This window comes from Mandrillus leucophaeus, unplaced genomic scaffold (genome assembly GCF_000951045.1).
Source record: "Mandrillus leucophaeus isolate KB7577 unplaced genomic scaffold, Mleu.le_1.0 Scaffold1195, whole genome shotgun sequence".
Taxonomy (NCBI): Eukaryota; Metazoa; Chordata; class Mammalia; order Primates; family Cercopithecidae; genus Mandrillus; species Mandrillus leucophaeus.
This window is the reverse complement of record NW_012100265.1, coordinates 291078-298751: the sequence shown is the minus strand read 5'-3', so window position 1 is coordinate 298751 and position 7674 is coordinate 291078. Positions and strand designations below refer to the sequence as shown.

General features: G+C 43.6%; 1 pseudogene; it reads left to right on the top strand.

Annotated features, from left to right (window-relative positions):
• The window catches only part of LOC105530012, a 1008-nt pseudogene extending 240 nt beyond the window's left edge, over positions 1–768 (top strand).
• Positions 769–7674: the final 6906 nt, after the last annotated feature.

The following is a 7674-nucleotide window of genomic DNA, read 5'->3' as shown; positions in this document are numbered from 1 at the left end:
GAGACCTCAGAAAAAGAATAGCAAGAAGCAATTGAACATATTGGTGAAGTACAAAATGAAACAGACTTCGTGAACAAGCCAGTGAGGAGAATTTGAAAGTAGAACAGAAATAGAACAAACTCTGCCAACCATTTTTTCAGAAGAGGTCAGAATTGATCATTGATTGCCCAAACCCCTTATTTTTGGGTAATATCATTTGTCAACCACGCACGAGTGTCTGCTCTGCTTGTGGAGGAGGACTAAGAGGAACTGCATTATTTGACCAGAGTTGAAGTGACATAACTTGAAGATACTAAATCAGGTTACAGAATAGATTTTTATTCTGATGAACATCCTTACTTTGAAAAGTTATCTCCAAAGAATTTCATCTAAATGAGAATGGTGATCCATCTTCAAAGTCCATTGAAATCAAATGGAAATCTTGAAAGGATGTGACGAAACGTTCAAGTCGAGTGAAGAATAAAACCAGTAGGAAGAGGCAGCCTGAGGCACCAGAGAGATTCTTGACCTGCTTTACTTTCTGATGAAGGTGCTGGTGAGTTAGGAGAGGTCATCACAGGTACTACTTGGCCAAATGCATAACAATGCTCCTTGGTTCTCAACGTGAATGATGAAGAAGAAGAAGAAGAGAATGAAGAAGATGACGATGATGAAGAGGAGGAAGGATTAGAAGATACTGATGAAGAAAGGGATGAGGATGAAGGTGAAGAAGAGGAAGATGATGATGAAGGTGAGGAAGGAGAGGAGGATGAAGGAGAAGATGACTGACAGAACACTGACGTTCTGAACACTTTTTTAAAAAATTTTCTCCAATCCCTGGGAACAAGTTGCAGTCTTTTTTCTTTATTTCCCCTCTTGTGCTCAGTCACCCTGTTCTTGAGGTCTCTTTTCTCTGCACCATGGTTTTCAACTTATTTGGGGGGCAATACCTTGAGCATAACACAATGGGAAAAGATTCTCTACCTCTTTCTGTTCAGAATTCATTCTTATCTCTTCCTGTCTGAACAAAAACTGTATGGAATCAACACCACCAAACTCTGTGAGAGAAAAGAAAAACCTTCTCCCTTCGCTCTGCTGGAAGCTGGAGAGTGCCAGACCCCTGTGTAGCAGTGCATAGAATTCTAGCTTCTTTCCTCCTTTCTCTGTATATTGGGTCAGAGAGTACACATGTCTCTATGTGAATATGGACAGTCATTTACCAACATTCTTTTATTTAAAAAAAGGAAGAAAAAACCTTTTAAAAATGAGGTTATAAAAAGTCATCAAAGGGTGGATATGAGGTATTTGGTGGGTTAAGTGGGCATTTTAACACCATGGCTTCTCCTTTGGCATGTTTAATTGTGATGTCTGACAGACATCCTTGCAGTTTAAGATGACACTTCCGAAATAAAATCTCTCCTAATGATAACGAGCCCTGCCACTCAATGAGAGAATCAGTAGAACCTGTAGGATCTTATTTGGAATTCACATTCTCTCTTGTAATTTTGTTCCTGTTTATTTTTAAATTTTCTTTTTGTGTCACTAGAAAGGAAGGATGATGCTCAGTTTTAAACGTTAGAAGTGTACAAATTGCTTTGTTAACAATAAAACTGAATGTATACACACAATAATAATAATAATGAAGCAGCTATGTTGTGTAGGGGTATATCTGGCCTGAGGACCTGGCCGGTGCTACCAGTAACTATCTTTGACTCTACCTGGAAATTCACAAAAGAATAGAGCTGATTATTCTCCAGTCTTACCCCTCCAAAGCCCCTGCAAGAGACTTGGGAGGGATCACTGACGCTTTTCAGTGTCTCTTGCCTTACTAGTTTTTCCTTAGAAAAAAATACACCACACTTTACCATGAATATATATACATAAGGTTCTTTACTGAATTGTTCAGTAGATCTCAAAAGAACAGGGAACTTGAGAAAGAACAAAGGTTATACAAATTTGCATAATGAAGCATAGTGTCACAAGCCTGGAAAACAATTGGGGCTGATTCATCTTGATGAAGAATTCTAAAATTTTGCACATTAAATCTTGCTATCTAGATGCTAATATTTAGCTTTTCTCTTGATTCTTCAAGTTACTACAAAACCTTTCCCACAAAATTCTTCCCCACCTTTATTTATTTGGGTATCCTGCATACAATCAGCTGATATAGGAGGTACAGTTTCTGTCCTTTTCATCCTTTCTCATCTTTTACAAATGCAAATGCCTCATCTTTGGCCAGATGCTAAGTGAAATTCTCCTTTGCTCACTCAAAGGTGATTTTAAACTGGGGAAAGGTAAACATGGGTGTAAGGGATTAGGCAGAAGATGGGTCCACTGCATTCTAGCTGAATCTCCCTACCGGTGAGATTTTCTCACTAGTTTTCTAAATAAATAGGCAGGCCTCAGTCACGTTAGGAAAAGAGATTTATTTCATTAATAGGACTCTGATTTTGTGAAATCATAACCTCAGAATTATTATGACAAATAATATTTCATACTTTGAGAACTGGTTTACTTTTCCAGAGCCACCAGTCAAGATAGCTATTTACTGCCTAGAAAGTAAGCAACAGCTTTATTTAGGCACCTTTTTGTGCAAATCTTTCCGGCAACCAGATTGTTTTGTCCTTCTCTGCCATCCTTGCATTCTCCTACTTCTTCCTCCTTGAAAGCTTTTCCACACATACTCTCCTGACCTACCTAACACCTTTCATTTTTCAGTCTCGGTTCCAAAAGGAAGCTCTCTCTGACCCTCAAAAGAAGATTCAATCTTTCTGACTTATCTCAGTCTGAAATAGTTCTTCCATCTAGCAGTTGTCATGACACATGCAGCCATTGACATCATTGGGATTAAATTACTAATTTTCCTTATGACTATCTTCCAGACTAGAACGAAATATGTAGGAAGACAAGAACTATGCCTGCCATTCTCATTCTCAGTGTTAAATCTGCAAAGGTGTTTGACTCATAGCAGCTGCTCAATGAACACATCTAACTAGTTTCTTGAACAGTCTGAACTTGGTGTGTTGGGAGCTAACATCAAAGAACTATTTTCCCCCATTCACATAAGGACTGTGTCAAATCTGCCTCCCATCACTTAAGGATGTTTTGGGAAAATCATTCACTTTCGTTTCTATCACTTCCAGTAACTTAACAGTACGGCTCAGATGTAAAACTCCCCTTTTACTTGTTCCTGTCACTTCAGCCCAAGCTTGTCTCATGATCTAAAAATCTGTAATAGGGAAGAGGGTGTGGTCTGATCTTTCCCCTTCTATTTTACCTCATCTAGTTCCAGCTTCTCAAGTGATATAGGGCCAGGAGGAGAGGACCGTATTATGTCTTAGTTACCTGGCTGCTGGTGGTTGTCTCTGTTTTTTGTAGAGCACAGGTGTAACGGCTTTCAGGGTGGGGGTGGGGGACTCTCCACTGAGTAGTGTGCTGATGTGGAAGATCTCTGGCTTGGCCTCTTCCGGCCCTCCTCCCACTCAGCTCTCATCAATGATATATCAATAAAACCTCTTGCTGCTGGGATCTGCTTACGTGGTGGCCAGGGTGGCAAGACAGGTGAAGCTTGACTATGCCTGCAGCGTCCACTGTGGAAACTACTACATCTTTGCCATGCCAAACAGTGGGTGTACAGGCTGCTCCAGATATTGCTGCAATGTCATGTTTCTACCATGAAGAAAATCAACAGAACCACTACCCAACCTAGAATTGAGACCTTAGTCTCCCTTTCTTTTGCATACCTTGAACCTCTCACGTGGCACTCTTGGAGGTCTCTTTCATTTGGCGCTATGGGTGGAGAAACTTACCCATAGGAAGGGAAGGGGAAGGCTGCAGGTCTCCCCAAACTCCAACACTTTTGATGTTGATGATCCTCTTTCTCTCTTCTCTCCCTAGTCAGCTCTGTTTATGTAGAGTGGGGGTGAAGAGCACTGGGGTAGTAAAACCAGTTCAGTCACCCCTTCCTAAGCCCTAGAGGTGGTGCTGCCGCAATTTATTTGCAGCTTTCTAGAATGTGACATCTTTTTGTCCTAGCCCTTAATATGAGGCATTAGGAAAAGTGCCTCTGGGAATCCTATTGCAAATATCTGTTGAGAGAACCAACCAACGTGTTTGCTGCGTTGTTGGCTCCTTAGGGAGTCTCTGACCAAGTTAGTCACGGGGATAGGAGGCACTTCTTGAGAGAACTATGTTTCCTATGTCAGTAGAGGAGGAAGGAAATAAACCAAGGCACTGCCTGTCAGGGGATGTGCAGACCCTCATGGGCAGCTGGAACTTCAGAGGCAGAATTGGCATGGTGAGGTCTGGGTGAAAAGCGGGAGTTATGAAAAAAAATAATCAGCCGGATAGGGTGAGACAGAGGAACAGAAAAACGAGAGATGGAAAGATGATGGGAATAGAACATGATGGCAACAAAAATTTGTAGGAGAAGAAGATGGTGGAGGAGAGAGGAGGAAAGACAGACAGGGTGGAGTTGGGGGAGGGGACCAGGCAAAAGGAGTGGGCTCTCACCGAACTGGAGCAAAGGGCTGGGCAGAGCAGCTGGTGAAAGAAAATAGAGCCTGTGGTTAGCATTTGCCAGCTGGTGCAGGTGGCTCTGGGCTAAATCCATCCTCTGCCCCACCATGCAGTCTTCTAAGGAGGTTAGAGGTGGGGGAGGAGGAGTGGAAGGAATTGTGGGGAAGAGAGAGCACACTCTCCAGGTGCAGGAGCTGCCACTTTAACAAATGCACTTGAAGATAGAGCAAGAACACTGCGGAGGAGCTTGATCCTTTTATTCCTGGACAAGAAGGGACAATGAGAGATGTCCTTTCTCTCTCTTTCTAAGGCTTTCTAAGGCTGCTTTGATCATACCAACAGTTGTGTAAAATTATTCTGTCCAAGGAAACCATTTAAAGTCCAAATCCTCAATGAAGACTTTCGGAAACAATTCCACTCCAAACAACCTGCAGCCCTGTTCCTTGAAGAAAGCCACGGCCGGGCACGGTGGCTCATGCCTGTAATCCCAGCACTTTGTGAGGCCGAGGCCGGCAGATCATGAGGTGGGGAGATCGAGACCATCCTGGCTAACATGGTGAAACTCCGTCTTTACTAAAAAAATACAAAAAAAATTTGCTGGGCGTGGTGGCGGGCGCCTGTAGTCCCAGCTACTCAGGAGGCTGAGGCAGGAGAATGGCCTGAACCTGGGAGGCAAAGCTTGCAATGAGCGGAGATCACAGCACTGCACTCCAGCCTGGGTGACAGAGCGACTCTCCGACTCAAAAGAGAAGAAAAGAAAAGAAAAGAAACAAAAAGAAAAGAGCCATTCAGGTAATGAAAGCTCGGCACAGAGCCTGGAACATACATGGGCTTAGTCAGTGTTCCTTATTAGTAAGCGGCTTCCAGCATGGGACCCCTAGCATAGGTAAGCACTTGGTAAATATAGGCCGTAAATGAGGGGCCAGGTCTATTTATATGTACCCCTACCTGGTCCCAACACAAGGGCCCAATCCAAGCTGCTTATTTGTGCAAAGCCAGATATGAGGGTTACATTCTCTTAGTCCACAGGAGCTCCTGGCCTTGCCAACCTTCCATGTGTAACCTCATGCTGGCTGTTGAGACAAGCTGGTTCCCACTCCAGACCTACTGATTCAGAGTCTGCATTTTCACAAGCTCTCCCGGTGATTTGCTGGCAAGTTAGGGTTTGAGAAGCACTGACCTAATCCAAGGCTTTAAGTTTTACTTAAACTTGCTGCGGTGGAGCCAGCAGAGGGCAGTGCCGGAGCTTGCCTGAGCTGCCTGAAGGACAAGGAGAAGCAACTTATTCTGAGACCTCAGTTCACTAGAGGCTACTCATGACTTGAACTTGAGGCAAATTCTGGAGTATCCTCTTTGCACAAAGACAAATGGACTTGTGTATACTGAGAAGGGAACACACTAACCCTTTTTTTTTTTTTTTTTTTTTAAGATACAGAGTCTTGCTTTGTTTCCCAGGCAGGACTGGCAGTGGCTTTTCCCAGGTGCGATCACAGCACACTGAAACCTCCAACTCCTGGTCTCAAGCAATCTTCCTACCGCAACCCTGGGAGTAGCTGGGACTACAATGTATGCCATTGTGCCTAGTTTCTACTAACTTTTAATGCATAGAAACATATCAGGGGCTGGGGAACATAAGAACCAGGACTTGTGACTTCTAGAGAAGGCTGTTGCCTTGGTGTAAGATATTAGTTGTCTCTGAGGTAAATTTGGCTTAACGAGCTTGTGACCTGTGCAGTGACATGGGGCCCCAGGTCAGAAGGGTCCTGTACCTGGGTTAGTGCTCTGCTGTTGCTATCACTATCTGGAAATTCTTGATAATTTTCTCTTTCAGCTTCTGCTTTTTCACTGAAGTCCATTGGGACAATGGAGCATGCAGATGAGAAGGGAAGATACGTGGAATCTGCATATCTGCCACCATTCTTTTTTCATATCCTATGAGCACGGCACTCCAGCGGACCTACCTAAAATGTGTGGGAGTTCAGTGAAACTTAAAGCAAGTGCAAAGTAGTCACGTTATGGAAGCCACTGGCTGTCACAGAGTGTTGGAAGAACATGTATGCAACAAGAAGTAAAATAAAAAAGTTAAGTTGGATTTTTGCAGCGTTTGCACACTTCCAATAAGAACAAAATATATATGCATGCACAAGCCATGAAATATGAACTGAGTAATTGCAATGATTCCAAATATGAATTAAATATTTTATTTTCATTTAAAACTGACATTTCAAAATATAAAAAGTAAAATTCACGAAAATTTAAATTTTTAATTTGCCTTTACTTAGAACAGCATTAAATAGCAAGCAAATAAAAAAAATACCAATTCAAGTAGAGAGACTGTGGAAGAAAGGAAAAAGCTTAATATTTCAGTACTGTTACTGGCACATTTTCCTTGCTTTTTAAACAAGGGGGGCCACCATTTTCATTTTGCACTGAGCCCCACAAATTATGTGTCTGGCACTGCCTTGAGGGATGGGAGGAGCAGGGAACCATTGGTGCCTGTGACTTGAGCCGTCTAAGGTGAGATTTACCCCAGGTTTCCAAGTAACTGGAAATAATACAAATACAATGTCCGCAGAGGTGCGCTGGTTCCTTAGCAGCTGAGCAATGTGCTTATTTGTGACAGAAAGTGGCATTTGTTTCCTTCTTACTGCTTGTTTATGCCATTCGCGCTCGCGTGTGTGTGCGTGTGTGTGTGCGCGCGCGTGCGGGCATGACATTCCCGAAAAGAAAACTTCTTCTTTCACTGAGAAAAGTGAGGGGAAGGAGAAGGGTGGATTTGGTTCATGTGCAAGATGCAGAAAGGGAATGGAAATGGTCCATGTGCAGGATGCAGGATGCTCAGAGGTGAGTTCGGATGGGAATGCAGGCTGCTCAAAGGTGAGTTCGAGTGGGACTGCAGACTACTCAACCGTAAGTTCAGATGGGGCTGCAGGCTGCTCAGAGGTGAGTTTGAATGGGAATACAGGCTGCCCAGAGATGAGATTGGATGGGAATGCAGACTGCTGAGGGATGAGTTCGGATGGGAATGCAGGCTGCTCAGGGGTGAGTTGGGTTAGGGATGCAGACTACTCAGAGGTGAGTTGGGATGGGGCTTCAGGCTGCTCAGGGGTGAGCTCGGATGGGATGCAGGCTGCTCAGAGGTGAGTTCGGATGGGATGCAGGCTGCTCAGGGGTGAG